At 46.3% G+C, this 23,124-nt stretch overlaps 1 protein-coding gene across 5 annotated transcripts in view; it reads left to right on the top strand.

The window, feature by feature from the left end:
• Positions 1 to 23,124, top strand: part of JCAD (junctional cadherin 5 associated) — a 106,643-nt gene that overhangs the window by 17,105 nt on the left and 66,414 nt on the right. For all 5 annotated transcript variants that reach the window (XM_080383037.1, XM_080383034.1, XM_080383036.1 and 2 more), the window contains exon 1: positions 1 to 23,124. This exon is cut by the window's left edge. The gene's annotated coding sequence lies outside the window, so the exon portion shown is untranslated.

The following is a 23,124-nucleotide window of genomic DNA, read 5'->3' as shown; positions in this document are numbered from 1 at the left end:
GCTGTGCCAGACACCACGTTGCAGAGCCCACGAGGGGGTGGCGAACAGCCGCACCTCACTACACTGAAGGTACCCTGCGGGACATTTCCCATTCTTCATACACTACGGTGCTTCCCTTGCTGTTTCTTAAGGGGGGTGGGGGGCGCAACTATCAGTTAAGCCTAGGATTTCACAAATACCTTCTTGAAGGCTTTTGGTGAAGATCAAGTGTAGTTTAACATTAAATATTTAATGTTTTAATGTGTCCTCTGAAAAGGGATTTGATCTTTACATATGAAAAAGGGATGAGACTTAAAGACTAAACAGATCTTTCTAATACCGAGCTTCAGTGACTCAGAATAACAACGCAAGCAGCAGTGACTGAAAAATTTACATGTTGGGGATTAGGCACCGTGATTAGGCATCAGGGACAGAGCACAGGTCTGGGGAAGTTGTGCCGTATTGAGGGTGTCACTGGGGGAGTCACAGAGGTACCTGGGAGGAGGGGGCATGAGGCTGGAGAAACACTGACAGCCAAAAGGAGAGGGGCAGGAAAACAGTGACAGTACACATGAGGAAGGGTTGTGTAGCAGTTAGTTGTGGTGGCCTGATACTCTCCCAGTTGGCTGTCGAACAAACAACCCATCCTATTACACTACTACGGTATGCCTCTGTAAGCACTGAAGCCCAGGATTCTTCCCAAAGGACTCTGAGGAGTCCCTCCTGCCAGACACTGGATCAAAACCACTGCCTCTGCCCCAGGTAGTATATTCAAGCAGAAGACTTCGTGCCATAAGTACGTATGTTTATACACACACGGGTGCATGCAAGTTAAAAAAGAGAATTTGTGAAATGTGTTTCTCAAGTAGACCAAAAGAATATTTCAAATTGCAGAAGAAAGGGAAAATCACAACAAAAATCTTTCATGCACAGTGTGTTAAAATTAAGGGTTAAAACGGAGGGATGCCCCCACTGCCACAAACCCTTCTCTTTTTCTGCTTTTAAGCAGGAAAGCTGTGAGACGAAGACAGCTGATGTTAAAGCCAGCAGTTTGTTTCTTTATAGCTCTCTGTGAAGGCTTAACTAACATGATGTGGCAGTGACATGAGGTACAACACAGAGCCCTGCCTTGGTAGAGACCAGCCAGACACGGCCAGAGCTGTGAGGAGGCTGCACTTCGCTGTTGCCCTGGCTCAAGCATATTTTTCACTTCAGTCTTTCCTAAACAATGCACCTATAGTGTTCAGTCTGGAAAAAAATGCTTGTCTGACCTTCTGTGAAGTTGTTTTCAGCCTTTTTCCCAGTCTAGCTCTGTGCCATTCTTGTGTCTGATTGAGCAGTAGCTACCTACATGGGAAAAAGTCGGTGGTGGCTCAGTCAGGAAAATAAGCATTCCCCAGCCTTTCCACAACATCCCCATTTCAATTATGTCCCATTTTGTTCTTTGGAGCAAAACCCTGAATGATTTCAGTCATTTCCCTTTCAAAATAATTGCTTTCCTGGCACAGCCTTGGACAGTCCAAGCAAAGAAATATTTTTCTTTCTAGCAGCCCCGGTGAAGGAGTGGCAGATACTGCAAATGGAGCCGTGGTGAGCTCAGCATTACTAATGCCTATCAGATCTAGTTCTCATCACTGTAGTGCGGCAACTTGCAAACCTTAGAAAAAATGTACTAAAGCTGGTGAAACCTGTCCTCGGTTTGCCATTTAGATCTGCCGAATACAGAATCAGAAGAGACTGTTATAAACATTTACTCTGACTTCCCAGGCAACTCAGGCCGGAGCTTCCCTGAATTAGTTTGACTTCAAACTAGAGCATTTCTGTTTAAAAATGCATTATAGGAAAATGTCTGGGTTTTGAAAATCCACCCCAGCCTGTGCTAAACCATTTCTGTTGGGTTGATGTCATTCCTAAAGCACCTTCTTTTTGATCTAAACCCCCCATGCTCTGACAGCCAGCTCCAGATTTTGCTGCATTTTGTGTTCCAGATTGATGAGATTTTCATTCTCTTTAGCACCACTTACAGTGGGGTTCACCTTGCCTTCCTTTGGATAGCTGCAGTGGGGACATCTCCAGCAGAGCAAGTCACCACAGGCTCTTTATACTCAGTTGAGGGAAACAGATATTTTAAGAATGCAATCTTTGTCACCTGTTTTAGACCTCTGCTTCAGAAGAAGGGGAATTGCACCCCTAAAGTGTTTATTTCTCTGCATTGACTTCAAAGGGACTCTAAAGAATAAGCTTAAATACATCTGTGCTTAGTCAGATGAGACCCACCCAAGCAAGCGGTGATCCCAGCCCTCTGAACTCATCTCTGACAAAATCCAAAACCACACTGAAAGCCTCAAACACTGTTTTACAAAGCAGAGTTATCACTTCTTCCAGTTACACCCATCGTCCTTCCTCAAGCCTTTACAGTTTCCCAAATCCTTCCTGCAGCGGTTGCTACTATGATTCACAAGGTCCCACCACATCCCACTAGCACAGCAGCCCAAGCTAGGGAGCAAGCTCCCTACCCATGACAAGGGCGCAGCAGCAGCAACATTCTTTGAGGGTTTATTTTTACTGCCTTGCCCGTGTCCGTGGGGAGCTCCAGGGTCTATTTAGCAGCTCCATGTTTGCAATGAGGCTGCCACCTAAATACGCACGACCTGCTCCCAGGGCATGGCACGTCTCTTCTTCCCTTGCAAGACAGCTCTGCCACACTACCCCAACCAACTCATTCAAAACACCGTGATGTGTCGAAGACATGGAATAGAAAGGGAGATGTTGTTGACTCAAGGCCAGAACAGAGTTTCCTCAGCCCTGAGCAGAGATTAACCAGTGTGAAAGACAGTGTCTGCAGGAAAACGCTGTCTTCCTGCCAGCAGCGCGGGTGCACATCTGGCTTCCTCCTCCATGAGATGCCCCACGGCAGAGCAGGCGGCTCCGCAGCTGCAGCCACGCCAGCGCCAGCTCCGGCCACCCTGCTCCTGCCCTGGGGACAGGCACTTGAGCCACCGGGCAGTGGTAGTGCATCCCTCCCTCTCTGCTTCCCCTGGACTGCTGTTTCCCTCTCCGCTCTATTCCAGGTCTTCCTCTTGGAGAGGCTTTTTCCTGGACACCCCTCGCCTGCACCATTTATGTGTACTTTCGGCTCATCCGAAAGTGCCTGTTCCTTCCCAGGCCTTTCCCCAGGACACTGCAGACAAGAAGCAATCAAACAGACCAACTGAGACCAAAACAAGAGGGTTCATTTTTCTTCCCCTCATCAGCTCTTGGGACATTTTGCTGCTTCTGCAGATTCAGAGCAGTCCTTGCTTACTGTGGGGCCGTGTCTGGGTCTTTACTCGGTGCCTAGGGTGTCTGACATTCCCCTGGCAGCTAAGGGGAGGAAGAATTTTCCTCTTCTTTCCCAAGCAGGAGTACCTGCCTACACCTTAGCTCAGCCTGCACGCCAACATACAGTTCCTAAATGAGGGACTGGAATTGCCACCACTACAAAGCAGCCAAGCAACGTGCAGAGCAGGAAGAAGCACAAAACAGACAATAAATGCTCCGTAAGTGGATGGTTTGCATATTTGAGAAGATCACCAGGAGATATTGTTGACACCCCAGGCTCTGGGCAGCTTCAGGCACTTCAGAGCCAAGAGCGCAGATCCACCTGAGACATAGCTGCTTTATGAGCCTAGAAAAGCCAGCCCTGTCCCTACCAGTCCTGTTCCCTCCAGCCCTGTTTCCCCAGCCCTATTCCCCCACACCATGCCTCCTCCAGCCCCGTCCTTTCCTGAGGTGTACCCTCAGCCCTGTCCCCTCCAGACCCAACCTCCAGCACAGCCAATACCCCCGATATTCAGAAAACCTCTAGTGTCTGTTAGGTCTTCTCACCCATGCCCATGTGGGCAGGGAGAAACTTTGATATGTTTGCAAATTCATATTGCTTCAAAAGTAGTAGTGGGTTATATGAATATTAATACAAGGAATATTACTGTCACAGAACTGCTGGGCTATTTTTCTTCCTGGCCTTGTTTTGACAGTGTCCCTATGCTTCTGTTGAACCTTTCCCCCATCAGTTTTACTACCATTTCATCCCATACTGACATCAACTGTGTCTTAGCTTTTGCTTTTCCACAGTTCATCAATAGCAGAAAATTCCCTAAAGAAGAAAACAAAACCTTCATTGTCTGCAAGTATTTGCTGCTATTTTATTCTGTATATTCTTCATCATTGATCCCTGGGAAGGTGGGTTGTTTTGTTTTAAAAACATATCTATTGAGGTAAAGTTAAAAGGAAATAAAACAACCTACTGGACAAAACTCTTGAAGGCAATAAAGGGTTCACAGCCAGTGATGCTCCTTCTCTTGCTAAGAAAAGCCCCACCAGTGGAACAGCAGTTGAACACAAGTGTGGGGAAATGCATTTCCCCAGTCATCTTCTCGTAATACAGATCTCGTAGGTCTGAGCCTTTAGTCTTCCAATCATTTCCTTGTGTGTGTAATTAGCATTGATTCTGGAATACAAATCAGTCCTTGAGAAGGACAGTATCTGCTAAGTAAATTGCATTGTTATGTACAAGTCTATTATGCACATCTTTGAGAAAGACAAACCTTAAGGCTTCATGTATGTTTGTATAAAGACATCATAACTCCTTGAATAAATGGGGAGAGTATTGATAGTGAAGCTGTTACTGGAATACAACCATTTAAAAAAAAAATCCATCTTTGCTCTGATACACGGAGCAGAACATGCACACGCTCATTGCAGGCACCAAGGCACCAAGACAAGGCAGATGGTTTTCGTGAGGGCTGTAAAGAGTGGCGCAGACAGAAAAGAGTGGGTCTGGTGAATTAAGAGCAAACATCAAATAGAAGTATGGGTAATGTTCCTTTGCAAGAAGTGTCTCCACCTGTCTCTGAGGCAGAGTCCCCAGAGGTGAAGAAAACTCATTTTTCCATTGAACTGCATATATTGAAGGGCCATTCAAATCCATTCCAATTGTCAATGACATTTTCTTTTCACATAACCCAAGCTAATATGATGCAGCAGCCTTAGACCGAATCCAAACCAAGAGCATAGTCAGGTCACTTATACTACTTCAGTTTGTGATTGTCCTTGTAAGCCCTTCATGAAATAAGACAACTGTATCTAAGGTAGCTTGTAGATGACAATGCATGCTGATTTCTGAGAAAGGATTTTCAAGGCCTACTAAATGGATTATCTAGAAATCCCATCAGCATACAGAGTACAAGAGCACATTGTTACTCTGTCCATGCAATCATTGGGGTGGGTAAAGCTCGTTAGGCACTGACCCTTCATTGGGGCTTAAGGCTGTTCCCTGCACACCAGCCTTTATCTTCTTCCATCCAGAGTGACCAACAGTGGCACATTCCCCAAGAGACCACATGCCCAACATGACCAGCTCAGGGTGGTGGTTGCCAGCCCACAGGCAGTGGATCTGTGAGCCCTGTGGCCACACTGACAGGGAAATCTGGATTTCTGCAGCTTCGCATACATGCAGCACTGATGCCAGGGGGCTTAGGGAAAGAAAGTCAGGATCTTTGATTTAAAGCTCTTAAGATCAATTGTTCTCTAATTAATTGCCTATTTAATAATAATAGTAATTACTGAACTCTTATCTATTATTTTCTTTAGTAGAACTGAAAGCTCAGTGCAGAAAAGGTCACTATTCCCATTTTACATGAGTTGAAAGTGAGGCAGAGATAGGTGCATTGCCTTCCCCAATACCACACATCAGTTTACTGGTAGATCTGGGAATAAAACCTCAGTTTTCCAAGCCTTGGTCCAAGCTGGAGCTGCCAGGTTCCTTGATGGAGTTTCCTGAGTGCCCATGGCTGCTTCAATGCCTTTCCCATTGCAGCTTTTCTGGAAACTGGAGGAAACCATTTTTGGGCCAGGATTCACACACTTCAGTTCAAGGTCACACTGAAAATCAGCTACTAGATAAGGATTTTCTCCAGGGGAGCTGATGGACTGTCTCTCATGGCAGTACACAGAGCAAAGCCAGCTCTCTGGATGGTTCAAAGGCCTTCTGAGGGACATGTTTCCTATTCCGAAATGGACTTCACCTCTTTCTCTCTCTTCTTTCCCTGTGTGTGCCCTGTACCACTACCCAAAACCAAACCACCACACACATTGTCCCCTTGTGCTGTGGTAGCATTGTTTCCACACACCCCTCCCCACATTTTATTTCAAGATCCACCTTCTTTCTGCAGCCTCTTGACTCTTTCCCTGGCTCTTTTGTATGAATTTGTTGTGTATCCTCCTGTATGTGTTCTGCAACACCTCTCCAGCTGGTGTTTATGTTCACCCTGAGCCACAGGCAGGGGGTGGATTTAGGAGAAACGCTCTGCTCTGTCCACCTGTGCAGCATAAGAGGAGACATTTGGTGAATGGTTGTCTCACTCCTTGTACACTATTTCTGTATCATTCAATATTGCCATCTTTAATGTGGGTATTAGGGGTTTTGTGGAGTTTGTGTAAGGACAGCAAGTCCTCTAGGAAGCCTGTTACTAGAGATTCAAGGATCATTAACTGTAAAGGTATATTTGGGTGGGTGTTTTTTCAAACTGAGATTTCAAGTATTTCTCAGATTTGATCAGCTGAATTTTTATTTCATAGAGAAAAAAAATTACTTAAAATTCACTCTCCAGTGAAATACTACTTGCATCCTCTCTATCAATGAGTGAGCTCCTGCATATCTGATTGCCAGAACAAAGTTTTTTGAAAAATCTCCTTCAGGCAAGGCTGTAGTTTCCTGAAATATAACAGGTTTAAGTAACCATTTTCTAGCTGGATATGCCTCAATTTGCCTTGCCTATCTAACTAGAAAGGAGAGATGAAGAACAGCTTTAAAAAGATGGGAGAAAGTGAAGTGTTTCTGTATTAGTTATTAGCAGGTCAGAGGCTTTTCCTAAGGAAACCTGCCCATTTAAACACAAAACTGAGAGCCACAGAGTTTTTTCCTCCCTCTTCCCTGCAGAGAGCGAAGTGAAATCTAGGCATTATTGCAAAATGTTTTCAATTTTTTGTACTGGCTTTACATAAGTAGCTTTTTCTCCTCCATGTCAGTACACCTGACAGCCGTTAAATACCACTCTTGTCAAAACAGGCCCTTGCCCCTTCAGCCCTTATCCCAGTAAAACTGCCAGTTCCCAGCTGAAATCATGATTCCTATGCTACAAGTGAGCTGCTGGTGTCTGTGGTCCCTGCATACGGGCTGGCAGTGAAGCCCCAGCGAGCTGCCGGGGATAGCACACCATGGCCAGTCTGCCCAGCCCAGCCTGGGCATCCTGAGCTCCCTCCTAACACATGCCCCATCTTGCTCTTGTGCTTAAGAAAGTTTATTAAAAAACTATTTTTTTTAATTTTTATAATTTTAATTTAATTTTAAATTAAGAAAAAAAACCTATTAAAAAGCTATTTCAGACTCTTCGAGTGCCTGAAGACGACTACCAAAATAACTCTCCCCTCTGTTAGAGCACCCAGTGCCTCTGTTAGAGTGGCACTGCATGCTGCAGGAGAAATGAACCTTCAGCAAGATTAGCTCCTAACCGATAGGTTCAGAAAAACATATTGAAAGTATCAGTGATGAATAAAGTTGCTTTCGCTATCCGACATCTTCTGAACACTTTGCAAATGAACCTTCAACCATTGTCTGAGATACTTAAGGTCCCCTTGCATGTTGGGTCCCTCCCAGGGACTGAAGGGTCCCCAGCATATCCCAGGGGAGACTCCCTATCCAGAGGTCAACATGGGTAATCTGGGGTCAGGCCTCAAACCTTAGGGTTAGAGCCCACCTTCATCTACAACAAGGACACAAGCACTGCCCTCGTTTGAACGTAACATTTAGTGAGGAAAGGAGTGGAGGCAGATAGGTGCTCACCTGCCCTGGGGCTGGCAGCACATTTCAGCTGACTGAACTTCTGGCTGCTCCACCAAACTCACTTTTGACCCCACCAGGCTTTGGCATGGTCTGGTGTCCACCCAAAGGAGGATATGTACCAGGAGGAGATGGCTCTTTGTCCCACAGGCCTGGCTTTCTGAGGCTGAGATCAAACACTTCCCACCACTCATTAGCAGGGGTTAGCCATGGTGACCCTCCTCCTGCCCAGGCAAGGGGTACGAATGAGCTATGAGTAACCAGGTGACCTCCATCAGCTGCTGCTGCTGCTCTCTTGCATTGCTGCCAGCAGGACTTAGACCCCAGCAGAGCTGTGGCATCTCTGGGCAGGGGAGCACTAAGGATACCTGCTGTCCACCGCTGTCCTTCAGCTAATGAGTAAAGACAAATTAAAGCACATTATATTTAGGAGAGTGCCTGCCAATATGCAGATATGGAGTGTCCTCGTGGTGGGAAGGGGCCCTGTAAACTACATGAGACAGCCCCTCTCCGGTGTCTTCTGCATTTCTGGCGTTGCTGCAGTCTCCTCCATGTACCGTGGAGGAGTAGGTGACCCTGCTCCCACGGGTACGTGCCAACTTCGTGGCACCAGCCGTCCTTCCAAAATTGCCTCTCCAGGGGGTGAGATTACCAGCCTAGCTGGAAAGAGCTTTTCTATCTCCAAAAGCCCTGTCAAGAGCATACATGTGTAATTTGGCCATTACACAAATAGCAAAAAGAAAATGTTGCTTACTTTCTGCACCATTTTGCCCTGGTGTCCTTTCTCTGTTATTTTGTTCTTTTTCCTCACTGCAGTCATTTAAACAATTTCCAGTCCCACATTGAAGTGAAGTCATTTTAAGACGGCTTCCTCCTGTTTAAATTAGGGGAGGAAAGAAAGGGAAAAGAAAATATTTCTTGCTTTGCTGTCAGCCTTCCAATATGAGCAAGCAAAAGCTATGTTCGGTGGCGCTAAGTCCTTTCACCGCTCTGGCATAAGCACCTGCCTATGGAGGTACTGTCACACTGCAAATCTGAGATACAGACTTGCCAGGCAGTCCCATGAATCTAGCTGCCAGGCCAAAAATATCTACCTGCTCTTCTTTCAGCAAAGTTATGGTGGTGGTTATAAGCTTTCAAACACAGTATTTTCATTGTATTGGTTATTTTCCAATCATATGTTGAAATATATTGGTAGTTTAAAAGGCTGATATTGGTAAGAGGAATTATACTTTTCAAAATCATTACTCTCTATTAAAGATCAATAAATAAAATATTCAAGGAAACATATTAGTTCTTCAATGAGGGACAACAGCCATCAAAACAGAAACAACCACCCTGCAGTATAGCTGCAGCAGCAGAAACTAACCAGGACCCACTCCTCAAAGGGCTGGAGACCCAGAGGAGAGGATGTCCCAGGGGTGCCCAACACCTCTTTGTTCATTAGCTACAGATGTGACCAGTGGGGCAACTTGTATTTTTAGACCCCTTCCTCTGGCTGATCAGCCTTGCCATATCTGCTTCTAAACTGGCAAAACTTCTTGGGTCAATCTTCTGGGTTTGTTGGGTTTTTTTTTTTAAATATCACTGCTAATTGACTGCTCTAGGAGATGGGGGAGATAAAGGACTTAGATTATGATCCAAGTATGCAGGAAAGGGTAAGGATAGCTTTACGGCTAATGCGCTGGGCGAAGGCTTGGGGAGCCCAGCTCATCTGGGGGCATGGGCACAGTCCCTCGGCATGACTTTGAACCAGTCATTTGCTCTTCTCTTATCTCACCTGCAAGATGGCGAGGACATGTTCATCAGAGTTTGAGAAGTTCACAGAGGCTGGGGCAATGAACACCACTCAGGAATGGAGGCTGAAAGGGGACATGATACTTCCCAGTTCTGGCTTTTGGGACACTCATTCCAGCCTTTCCTCCCCCGGGAGGACTCTGAGGATCTCTGTGAGCAGTGGGAGATGCTGGGGAGCCGTGATGCTGTGGCTGGATTTAAGCTGCCTGGCCAGGGAGAGGCGCAGTGAAAGCACAGCGTCCCAGTGCATGGGACCGGCTGTCTCCATCCATAGCTCCAAGCACTCCCACAGCAACTAATCAGTGTTGTTTATTAGTGCTGTGTTCCTCTAGCTGGACACACTGCAGGTTGCTTCTGTTATGTCCCTCCCTACTTCCCCAGGAGAAGACCTGGAAGGAAATATGCCTTGCAGTGTGCCCTGCAGGTCAGCTAATCCTGCTCCTGTGGGACCGGAGTGGAGGACTGAGCTTCAAACAAGGAAACCTTGTGCAAAAAAGCATCTGTGCAAGGGAATTATTAAGAGTTTTCTCTTCTCTGCAGTGAGGTACTTCTTGCTGGCTAATAAGACCAGCCTCTCTAGGGCTGCTGAAGCTGTGGAAGCTAAGAGTGATGCAGCAACATCCCCTTGCTGGCACAGCCTGAGCCGGAGCTGATGGTGTGAAACCTCTGTGAACCCTGGATGAGCCGCTCCTGGTCCACACCACAGCCTCCCCAGTGTGGCTGCTAGTTCACAAGGCAGATTTGCCTTCACACCATGCAGCTAGGAGCCCAGCAGACACCGTTCAACATAGATGCCCAGCAAGGAGCCTGGTGAGAAACATGTCAGCAGTGCACCACAAGCACCATGCTGCTCCAAAGATGAACACCACATCAACGGCAACATCTGTTTACACTGCATCTGCTGCTGGCTTGTCTCTACAGTGACCACTGAGCATGCAGAAGCAAATGCTCCAGGGGAAAATTAAAGAGCATTTTGGTTTTGTCTGGCTGAAATGGGCAAAAGAGGATCCATCATACATGCTCCTGTATCAGAGATTACTCTCACAGGAGAGAGGATGGGACCTCAGCTGTGCCTAAGGCAGGACTGGTATTCAGGAGACTTCTCCACGGGGCTTGGGTGAGTGCAAGCTCTCCATCTCTCTCGGGAAGCTCGTGCTTCAGCAGCTTCCTGTGCCATGCCCACTGCCCTCACCAGGGGGGCTTCTGCCCAGTTCAAAGCCGTGCTCCTGCTGCACCCCTCACCCCTCATGCTACACTCCTGGTGCAGGCACCCTCGGCTCAGCCCGTGCATGCCCCTTCCAGCACAGCCAGGCCAGCAGCGGGCTGCCAGGCTAGCCTGATGCTTACTTATGATCAATATATTGTGCTAATTGTAGTTCACAGAAGAAGTGCATGTGGCCTGTGGCTCAGAGAGCTTCCCAACAGGCAGGTGAAGGTCTCAGAAGGGAGAGAGCACCTCACAAGTGAGGTGCAAGCTAAGGGGTGAGCTAAAAGACATCACCCAACAGCTTTTTAATTTGCCACCTGGATTCTGAGTTTCGCATTCTTGAGCTTTTCTCCTCAAACAAGAGAGCTAGTAACATTTTCCTTGAATAAACTTAGGTGTTTTTGCATAATCAGATTATTCCAGGAACTGGAGCCTTGAAGAAAAGCCAGAGCCTGTTACACGAGGTGTGAACACAGAATCCCCCGAGTATCACAGTGCTGTCACTTGGATAGATGGGAAGTACAGTTTGCAGGGAGAGGGTTATCTTTCATTTTTAAGATTTGCATTTTAATCCAGTTAGCTTCTTGAAAATTTAGCAGCCTCTCCCAAATTTTCTCAGAGCCTCAAGGGACTGGTGGTGGGAGAGAAATGCAGGAGGAGGAGAACACACCAGAACAGCATAAGGATGCAGCAGACAGAGAAGGCGAGCTGTGAAAAGAGCAGGGTCACTGGAAGGACAGTGCTTGGGTCTTGGCTGTGGCAGGGAGTCTAATTTGATGCTAAATTCTGTGAACCCTAGGTTTTTGCTGGTGGTTTTGAGCAAGCATCGGTAAGACCACCAACACCAGACCTATCACCTGAATTATACTGCTGTGAACTCCCGGGGTAGCAGTGTCAGATGAATCAGGCACAGGTCAAGAGTTGCTCTCTGAGTTGTCAATCTGACAAGGGCCCACAGTGTGTCTTAAAGCCAGCAATTTAACCTCCCATGTTTTCTGTTTCTTTATCTGCAAAATGGAGCAAACAGTATTTCACTCAAAAAGCATGAAACTTGTGTATGTGTGGCATATTGAAAAGGAGTGTTATGAATAATCATGTATCTGCAGATGCATAGGAAATGAAGTCAAACAAAACACTCTGGTCTTTGGTTTCCTAAATTCAGAAATAATTTTTATCCTCAGATCGATGCAGGCAACACTATGTTGCCTTTCTTTAGGAGGCATGAAGGGTCAGTAAAAAGTAGGTTGGGACTCTGAGTGTCTAATTCATGCAATTTTTTCTCTGCCATTTTGCTTAGTTGAGCTTAAACGGGAAGAGAAGGAGTGGGTTTGTTTTCGGGCAGCTTGGTTTGCATGGGACTTTATCGATTAATTAACTTCTTTACCACAACAGCTGATGTGGACTTGCTACAGTCATATTCATGGCACTGCCTGGGTTTGCTAATGCACAGATTTTTGCTATCTTAATGTACCAATGCTGGCTGCAGTTCATTGTTAAGGCTTCTCTTGGATTCGTTTCCTTGTGAAAGCTACGCCAACCTCCAGTGCATAAATAGTGTGTCAGTGCAGCGCATTGTGAGGACTAGATCCGGTTGGATATTTTCCCACTGCATGTTTTTTTTCCATCTGAAAATGCCAGTTGGTCAAAATGGGAATGTTCTGCAGAAACGTGTCAATTTTGACAGATTGCTAGAGCCTGGGGAGTTAAAACCCGTCAGTTTTGCCATGGGGGCTACAAAGCCGCTTGGCACCACAGGGCCCCAGATCTCCACAGCAGCTTGCGCAGTTGCAGGGCTGCAAACAGGAGCTGATTTTGCCTGAGGGCTCCCTCCCTGCTTTCCTCCGAGCAGCCCTCCTAGGGGAGCCGGGCTCATGCTGGCAAACCAGGCAGGAACCTCTGCTTCCTCACGACAGAGCTTTCCTAAGCTTTTTCAAATCTCATGAGTTTTCCCAGAGTGGGAGACTGTGTTTCTGCCCTGCTTCAAAACAAGAAGCCTTTAAAAAACTCTGTTTATAGACTTTCTGTCATTCTGGAATACCAACACACAGATGCATTGGAATAATCGCTGGTTAGCTGCTTTGCTTCTGAGTATTGATAACAAGTGCAACCATATCTCCTTCAAATGAAGGTGTAAACAAAAAGGAAAATTAAAAAATTAATGAGATCAAGGAGACAAACCTGATTAATAATGGAAAATGCCGCATGGGCCTGAATTTTGACAGCACACCGCCTTGCCTTCCTCTCTCCTGCTGCCTTTGGGCTGCTGCTTGCTCACATCTGGGCAGCGGAGCCACCAAGCAGCGGCAGGGCACAGCAGCCTGGCTTTGTGCCCAGAGAGCCAGTCATGCTCTGAGAAGAAATTGCCTGTGATATGTCACTCATCTCCTCGTGTGGCTGTGGACAGGACAGAGTGTTTCTTTTTGCCCCATCTGCAAATGGGGATCAGGATTCTGGCTAGGTCTGCTGCCAACCCTGCTGTGACAGCGTCACATCTTCTGGAGCCTGGCCTAATTCATTTAATTTGAGCTGCCAAATAGTTCTCAGAGGGTAAGAGCTTCAAAATGCTCCTGTCTTAAATAGATTTGAAGAGATTAGCTAAAAGTGAAAGACTCTGTATCCAGGCCTCTCCCTACATACAGCCCAACACAGTCTGATACTGCTTTTCTGTAGTGATACAAAATGCATTGCAAAGGGGGTGGTAAAGAAAGACCCATGCTTCAAAACTGACCAGCCTCAAACTCAGGAGAACCCATGTGAGGGCATAATGCATGCAACTAAGATATTTGCACCTTGGTTTTACTCAGGTGATTTTTCCCACTCCTGTCTTCATAGTCTTCTATGACATTAATGGCAATTAAGCACTGACAGCTTGCATTGCAGTGGCAGCGAGGGGGCTAGCACGGGGCTGTGGCTCCGTCCTCTGCAAAGACATGTCATGTAGATGCAGTCTCTCATCTTTTTGGAATGCTTTTGCCGTACTGAACCAAGCAGTGCCCAGAATAAGACTTGTGGCCTCCTGTGAGCTTCTGACTTGCTGCGGGCAGGTGGGAACAGCAGGCCAGGGGACAAGGCTGACCCTGACTCCATCAGCAGCTGCTTCATTGCAGGCTCCCCAGGAGCTAGTGCAGGTACACCCACAGCACAGTCTGCAGAGCAGGCAAAGCTGCCCATAATGTGCCAAATGCCCTGCCTTTAGTGGAAGCCATTGGCACTTATAACTTTCCACAAGGCTCTCAAGATTTCAAAAATATCGCAGTCAGCCCTGCAAGCTGTGTCTGTGAAGGATGAGCTGGGAGCTCATCTGCCAGTCTCTGCTTCATTCTCCTTAATTTTACCATGTTTTCCTGTCATTTTTTGGTGGGAAAGGTTGCTGTGAGCTCTTTGGTCTTAGTGCAAATCTGAGTCTGATTATCAGAACTTTGCCGAAAATATCCTTGTTTTTTCTCCATTTCCTCTAAACATTTTGCACTGCCAATTAGTGGAGGACCTACATCGACAGTGTGAGGCTTTATTTCCTGGAATACAGACAGGTAGGAATGAGCTTTAATCTGCTAGGGGCAGTGTATAATTTGAGTGCAACTACCTTTGTAGCTTAGCTTGTGAGTAAGCTTCCATAGCTCAGAGGAACAGTTCCAGCAGCTGCAAAATCATATGCTAAACATCAGCTTCAGAAAAAGCTCAAGCAGAATTATTGTGGCCATAAAATTGAGGAACATTCTGTTTTCTCTGACCTTAAGCTCAGCTTCTTTACACTTCCTGGGAAATCCTGGTGTTTTGCTCCTTCTGGTACTCACTCTAGACAGAGCACACTCGTCCTTATTCATCTTTGTCATGAAAAACCTGAAAAGGATTTACATTGCCTTCCCCAGAAAATGTGCCTTCCAATCCTCCAAGTGCACAAAGCAGAAATAGGTCCCAAACACCCAGGATCTTACAAGAGAAAACAGATGAAAGTCCATCAAAGAGGAATCTAACATGGTGTTTTATTTCCCTTTCTAGCGTCCTCCCTCTGTGCAGTTTGCTGCTTTAAATTAAATTCCTCTTCCCAGCAGTGTGTGTTTGTGTAACAGGGGCAGGTAGGTGTGTGTCAGAGGTTCATGCGTGGCCGTGCTAGAATTTTTGGGACACCTCACATCAGAAAGGTCTCACCACCAGGAACTAATGGTTGGAATAGAAAAGCCAGACAAAGGGCTCTGAGGAAAGATGGTTTCTTTCAACATGCAGATGGGAATGAGGCAGAGAGGTGGAGGGATAGAGTTTCTTAAGAACTCGGGGCTGCCAAGCACGGGCAGATTTTCAGAAGAGCTGAGCTCCCATTTACTAAGTAAAATAATGGGCTAATTCTTCCAAAGAACTCCGGACAAGGGGAAATGAGCTCTTCTGGGGATCTTGCCTTATATAGTTATTGTAATGACTTGGTCTTAGTGCCAAGTGTATGAAAATCCATCACAAAGTGACTTGCCAAAGTGATACAGGGAGCCTGTGATGCATCTGGGGATCAAATCGTGATCTCTGAGAGAAAGTACATTATTCAGGCCTCTTGTCTGGAAAGCTCAAGGTTTAGCTTTGGCTTGGCTGTCTTGCTTTAGACAGAAAAAAAAAAAAAAAAAAGCTCAAAGCAGATCTTGCAGTTCCTTAGGAGCCTTTTGTGTGTTTCCCCAGGGAGCTCTAGAGAAGGACCTGATCTCCCTGTGAGGAACTGTCCTCACGGCTGGTATGACTGGGATGAGGCAGAGACAACCCCACCTCATCCTGCCCACCCTGAGCAGCGCAAAGGGCTTCAGGGCTCAGCAGGATTTTAGCTCTTCCATGCACACTTCATAATTTTTGAACAAATTCCTCCAGGGCTGCTGGGCATGATGAAGGCTCGGAGAATGCCTGTGAGCAGGCTGGTGAAGCATCTTTCCTGAGTCTTATAATATCATATGCACGATACCTTTTCTTGCAAAAAACAAAGCCAAAACTTAAATGATGCTCTGCAAACAGTGTGAGGGGTCAGCATTGGTGTGGTGCCATACTTTCTGCGTTTTAGTTCTGACTTACCTTTTTATTCAGTAGGATCTCTAGTGCAACAGACAGGCTTTCACACTGCAGCCTGGACAGCCACTTGGCTAATTGTAACAGAAACAATTACAAGTAAGTAGCTGAAGGCAAGGTGTGGGAACAGAGGTTTTCTTAGAGATGCAGGCTGCAGTGCTGGATGCATTAAAAAGAGACTCACTCCCCTCCCAGCTGCCTAGATGCCTCCTGCCTTGCTGAAATCATCAAGAATTGTCACATGAAAATAGCCACGGAGTCACAGAGGCCAGAGGATAGGACTCCAGTTCGTGTCAGACCCATCGTTACTTTCATTAGCAGCAATTACTCCTCCTGGAGGAGCAGCCATCCGGCTGGACTTGCTTTCTTCCTAGTGGCTGGCTCTGCATTTTGCTTTCACGGCATAAAGTGACAAGCCGTAACCACTACCAGACATCAGCAGTGTGATGGCATCTTCCACTAACATGGCTCATTTCATTGTCTGTGACACAGGGACCCGCCAGAGGTCTTTGGGCTCCTGCAGTCGGAGGTGTGAGGAAAGAGAGGAACCACTTTTGTTACCTAACAATAACCATCACATGCTTTCCCTGAATATCAACATTTTCTGAAGTTCAGCAAACAGCTCTGCTAACTCTGTTTTCCTCATTAGCCTCTTTTTTCAGCACCTCTGAGGTTCCTGCTCCAAACCCCTGGTTTCCTTTCCTCTCAGCCTGCTGTTTCTCCATTTTCTCCATAATGTGCCTTGACACCTCCGGCTGAACAAGGACCTCTGTTATTTGCTCCTATCCAATTAAATGCATCCTCTAAACCAGGAACTTTATCCTACCACCTTGCAGCTAAACCTGTTTGTGGGAAAGAAGCCTGTGGGCTGTGGGGAGCATTGTGGTGACCATCTTTTTCTTTTGAGTCACCAGCAGTGCTGCACACCAGCCTCCTGAGGCACACCATGCTCTTATGCTACTTCTGTTCATGCTTTTGGTATGTAGAAGACAGCCAGGCAATACGTTGCTCCAAGTCTGGTTTTACAATCAGGATCCTAAATATACACACCATCACTGTGGGCGCAATGGCACGGTCCATGCAGAGGTGGGGCATTGCTGCTGTGGGAGCACATACAGCCCTCCCCTGTGTGCTGGGCTGACCCTGGCTGGACTCCTGGTGCCCACCCAAGCTGCTCTGTCCCTCCCTCCTCAGCTGGGCAGGGGAGAGAAAACACGATGAAAGGCTCACGGGTCGAGATAAGGACAGGGAGGGCACTCAGCAATTACCTTCATGGGCAAAACAGACTTGACTTGGGGAAATTAGTTTATTACCAATCAAATCAGAGTAGGATAATGAGAAATACAACAAAAACTTAAAAACACCTTCCCCCTACCCCTTCATTCTTCCTGGGCTCAACTTCACTCCTGAATTTTCTATCTCTATTCCCTGCAGTAGCGCAGGGGGACAGGAATGGGGGTTGCATCCCATGTTCTGCTGCTCCTTCCTCCTCAGGGAGAGGGCTCCTCACACTCTTATGCTGCTCCTGTGTGGGGTCCTTCCCATGGGAGGCAGCCCTCCAGAAACTTCTCCAACATAGGCCCTTCCCATGGGCTGCAGTTCTTCTAGTAGCTTCTCGTGGAAACCACCTCTGCAGCTCCCCTGCTACCAAAACCTTGCCACATAAACCCAACACAGCCTGTATTGTGAAGGAGTTCAGAGAGGAGCGCAAGCCCTCCAGCTGCCCCAGTTTGGCTTGGTCCTTCCTGGGCCTAGATGAGCACTGCCATGGTGGCTTCTACTGCATGTGCAGAGAAGCTCATGCTTAGGAGGGTGCAAGATAAGACAGAGGGGTTCAAAGAGGCATTTCTTACAAAGTAAAGCAGGAGCTGACACTCCTAAAACTACCTGATGCACCTGAAAATGCCTTTGGTTTGGGTATCAGTATGTAACGCATTGTTAGAGATACATGTACCTGACTGCAAGAACGTGACTCCTTTGCTGACGCAGTGAAAACCCTTAATCTCAAAAATCAGAACTCAGTTGCCTTCATTCTTGATCGTGAATGTCACAGTAAGTAATCTTCCTTTCTGCAATAAAGATGAGTATATAGACATTGCAGGAGACGCAAAGAGCTCCTCCTGTGACAATAGAGCTTTCTAATAACACAAGTTCTCCAAGGCAGAAATTTCAGTTTATAGCAGTCACATATCTAGTGCAAATGGTTCCTGCTGACAGATTAGCCTGACTGTTGGGATTTAATATGCTTGAGGACCTCAGAAGGCACCTTGTAAGAAAGGCATATGCAGTAGTAGCAATCACATATGCCCATCTAGTGGGACTAGGGGAGAAGATACCATCTAGAGTGGAAGGTCTCACTGGGCAACTTCTCTGTTGCCGGGCAAAACTGGCTCTTCTCTAGAACTATTTTCAGTCTTGTGCCCAGCGAAAGTCAGCTGTCTATACAGACTGGTTTTCAGCTGTCTAGCTCATCCAAAAGCCTCCTTCAGGAAACACATGTTCTTCCTTATAAGATCCAGGCAGATTTTCTTGTTCTATCTCATACTCACTGCAAGTCAGAAAAGGCTGGGAGATGGGATGTAGAAGAGGGGCAGAAAAACAGACAGGGTAAAAAAGTTTAAATAAGACATAATAAGATCACAATACCTCTTTCTAACTTATAATAAAACACTTCTAACTAAACAGGAATTTTCCAATCAGATCTGTTAACTGAAATCCTCCCACCAAAAGTTTTCTGAGATCCACCAGTGCAGGGTAAGAAGAGCCTGCACCATTGCAGTTAGTTCATATTATACTTCAGGTTTTGCCCAGCATTCATGTACTAACATTCAACACAACTTCAGAGGTTTCCACTATGTGAAACAAAGTTGATGGTTGAGGCAATGATAGGCTGTGACACTTAAACATTCCTCCACAAGTACTCGTTCCAGAAGGAGATTGATTTGAATTTGTTCATCGTGCCAGAGCCACGGCAAAGCCTGAGGATCTGGCTGTGGTGCTTAGCCCACCCCAGCATGTCCCTGCTCTTGTTCAGCAGACCCAGATCTCCTGGGCACAGGCTGGGGGTTACGCCCGCTCCATGTCCTCTGGACCTGCCACCTCTCCATGAGTTCCTGGGGCTGCCTGCATCAAGCAGTGTCCCACATACGGGGGACAGAGTCGTAATGCCTTTAACTGGGAGGTGCTTCTTGCTGGGTTGGCTGCAACTTCCTCATGGTAGGGAGAAGACCTGCTGGGTTTGGAGAGGGGAAGCAATGCCCACGTAGGGTCAATGGCTGCCAGCACCTCTCCTGTGATGGCCAACAATGCCTGAATCCCACAGACCAGGCACCCACCTGTTTTGTTTTGGGCTTGTCACTGAGAGCTGCACGCACCTAATTTAAAGGGAAACTCTTTGGTGGAGTTCCCTGGGTTAATTTGCAATTAACTGTAAGCTCATTTGGGTTTATCTCACCACGTCATTTGGTGGTTTATGTTCACCGATGGCTGCAGTTGACATAATATTAGAAGTAAATAGAACAGAAACAAGCATTGCAGTCCAAAAAGAAAATAATTAAAGACACATAAGCTTAAATTCACATTCTTTCTTGCATTTTTTTGATTTTTAACAACTACCACAATTTTGTGTCTTATGGGACTTGATTTTGGGAGGAGCTTGTTCAGGGCCTCAGTTCCTAGAGTACTTTGATTAAAGAAAACATTTGCTTTCTTTTACAACAGAATTAAGTACCAGATGTCAAAACTGCAGAGCAAAAGTGTGAAAATGTGGTCTGCTACAATTCCCAATGGGCTTTTTTCCCAAAAGCTTGTATTCTCCAGATCAGTCATGGTTTTGTGTAGATCCTAATGGAAGATCTTCTAACAGTGGGGATTGGCAATATCACTTCTAGGAATGGTTCCCTAATTCAAAAGAAATAGAAACTTTTTATCTCTAACCCTCAGTTGATGTTATAAAAAAGGGAGAAAACATGCAAAATAGATGGATAACTATTCAGGTTCCTTTAACATGTAATTTCCCATCAACAACGTCTATTATGAATTCTTTGTCCCATTATCTCGGAAGGAGAGGCCAGTGTGGGAGTTGCTGCTGCTGCGAAATGGTACTTCATTGTACAGTTCATTGTGCTTCACATTTCCTTTCATTTGTTGCTCGATTTATCTAAGCACTGACTGAAATGCAAAATCGAATCCTTAAATAGTCCTAGCATGGGCTTTGTTTTATTCTGCAGGCTTTAGCGGAAGGCAGGGGAGCACCACAGCCTACAGACCTCAGCTCAGCATGATTATGGTGGAGAAATATCCAGCATCACAGAGAGGGTGCTGAAAGCGAATGTTCCTCTCACAGACCAAGAATAATTTGTTGCTTGGGAAACAGCCATTCCAGCTAAGATCCTTAATGTTAGGGTTGGATGAAGAAAGAAAGAGCTCTAGGAAACTATGCAGAGCTGACTTTGTTTCAGAGGCAGTGGGCAGGTTTGTGGTCTGCACTGCAGCAGGAGGACATGTCGGGCAGGGAGCAGGTCTGAGCTGCCCCAAGGCACAAAAGAAAAGTAACAAACTTCATCAATAGGCAGGTGTTCAACTTCCAAGTGCCGGCTGCTGTGCCGGAGCCTAAATCTGGCAAAGGCTTCCAACAGAATAATTTTATTTTCTTTTTGATAAAAAATGAAGACTTGAAGGAACCGGTTTGTAAATTTGTGTCCAATTTGTTGACTTGTCTAGGAGGAGAAAGGAAACGAACGCTAAATCCGTCCCTCTGTTACTACTTATCTCCGCATCCCAAAGAAATAGCAGCAATGTGGAATGCTGAAATGTCTTGCCTTGACATTTTAGAAATTAAACTCTTTGTTCCTTTTATGTTTGTTTTTAAATTGCTGTTTCTTTGTAAACTGGATAAAGTGTGACCTGAGAGATAAACTAGAAACCCAAACCATGCGTTCAAATGCTTTCACTTAATTCAAAATTATTTTTGCTTTCTCTCCTTCCGTTTTGTTGGTTTTTTTAGTTTCTCTGGGAAAATGTGCACTTTTCAGGTCAACCTGCAGCACAGCTTCTGCTGGCCTCTCTTCCTCCTGCTGTTTCCTATCAAGCCAGCTAAACAAAAGTGAAAAATACACCCCTCTGCAGCACAGAAATTTCCTTTGTGCATGCAAAGATCCTCCATCCAGGTGAAGGAGGGAGCACGAGAGAAGGAGACAGGTTGTTTTCTTCCTAAAGTCGTGTCTGGCAGCTTGCAATGTTGGTGCACAGATCTGATGCTTGTCATACCAATATCTCTGCAAACTAGGAGACCTGGGGTCTTCCAGCTGGACCCCTACCCCCCAGGAGTGCTGTAGCAACACCTGCCCCTGCCCCAGGAGCATTCCCATGCCTGCTGTCCTTGTGGCGTCCCATACAAGGATGAGGTAGAACCTGTATCTGGGGAACATCAGTGGGGTTCATCTTACAGCAGTTACAGCAATGCTGAAGAAAGCCAGCTGGGGTGGAGTGAGCTGCTCAAGTGGTGGAAGGAAAAGTTGGTTGATGGGCCAGAGGCACGGTGGTGGGAGGTGTGGGGACATTCTGCTTCTAGCTCAGGTGCACATCCCTGCCCGTGACACAGATGCTTGGTATCCCAGTGGTCTACCCAGCAAAAGCCCAAGCTCAGGTGAGTCAGACTGAGCCAAGCATCCAGGTGGAACTCAGAGAGCTCAGCCTGAGCTCTGGGAAGCAGGCTAACATCCCTGGAGATGCTCCAGTCCATTCTGAGAACCTGAGGGCTGAGCTGGGCAACAGGCTTTTAACCATGCTGGCAGTTACAGATACCAGTCCTGTGCATCACCACAAACTCTGTACCTGGGTGACCCGGTAAGATAATGCCCCGTGCTCCCGGCCAGCACCCCAGGAGCCAGGCACAGGCTGTGACACCCCAGCCAGCTGCCAGCTCCTGCTGGAGGCTGGATGCTCCGCTGCCTCTCCTGCAGGACACCGTCCTCTGTGCCAGGGTGGGAGGTCCGCCCACGGTTTTCAGATGGGATGATTATGTCTGCAAAGCACTCGGGAATGCTTTGGGATGAAGAGCGTTATGTAAGTGTAAGATAATGCTATTTATAGAGCCAGGTTTTATTCAAAATGGAATTAAACTTGTCTTCCTGAAGCCTCTGCTGTCAAAGACAAATTGGAATTTGTCCCCTTTCCTCTGGTGTTTTGCATCCAAATTGTTTTCCTCAGTTCAGTCCAAAGTTTAAGAATGTGTTTTATTTACAAATCATACCTCTCAGAAAGTTAATAGATCTCTCTTCTGTCAGCTGTGAGGTGGCTCTGGAAGCCTGGACTGTAGCCATGCTTTGCAACCACAGCAGCTGCGGCACAAAAGTGCCATAAACTAGGAAATGAAGGCAGAGTTTGGATTAAACAACACAAACCCCAAACCGGTGTCCTGGGCACAATATTTTGCCTGCATTTAACAATCTCCATAGCGATCCATGAGTGGCAGGGAGGGTATTAAAGCTTACATCCCTGATGGAGATGGCATTTGTTCAGTGGGCTAATGTCTGTGCTCCTGCAGAACTGCAGACCTCGTGGCCTTTTAAAATCTTGCCTTATTACCTTAAAGAGCTTTATTTGGTCTTTTGAAATATTAGATTCAAATCCTTCATATCTGTACTTTTTACAAGCCACAAAACCCCAGATTGCTAGGATGCCTGCTGAAATCCATGCTAACAGGTGTTAGGAATATTGTTTTACAAGGTACGGCACCTTACATAGGTTAGTTTGCGCAATTCATCTGCTGCCCCTCACTTGCCATAGTATCTAGCATGAAATTCCACACATGCCTTTTATTTAGGAAAGAACACAAAAGTATGTTATCTTATTCCTCTGGAATTTTCCACAGTTATTTAGTCTGTTAGTTTAAGCATAATTGGTTAGCGGGCTCTTGAAATTTATATCTTAGCAGTACTTATTTACATCAGGCTTAAAGTAGTTCGTTTCAGTTGAGGTAAATGTGAAGCATTAGATTGCAAACGTACCTAATCCATCTCTCCTCCCCCATGACTAGAAATCCTGTGGTTAAAATAACACAGCCTCTATTCAGAGCACAAACTTAGAGCTGCTAGTGGGAGCAGGCTTGGGATTTAAACAACTCTCAGCAGATGAGTCTGTTCAAAGGTCTCTCTTGGGTTTCCTTTTCATCCTACTTCTGATCCATGAGAGGAAACCGGGCATTCTCCTCTGGGCATGCAAG

This window comes from Falco punctatus (assembly GCF_963210335.1).
Source record: "Falco punctatus genome assembly, chromosome: 4".
Lineage (NCBI taxonomy): Eukaryota > Metazoa > Chordata > Aves > Falconiformes > Falconidae > Falco > Falco punctatus.
The sequence above is the reverse complement of the archived record's forward strand: the minus strand, read 5'-3'. Positions and strand labels throughout refer to the sequence as shown.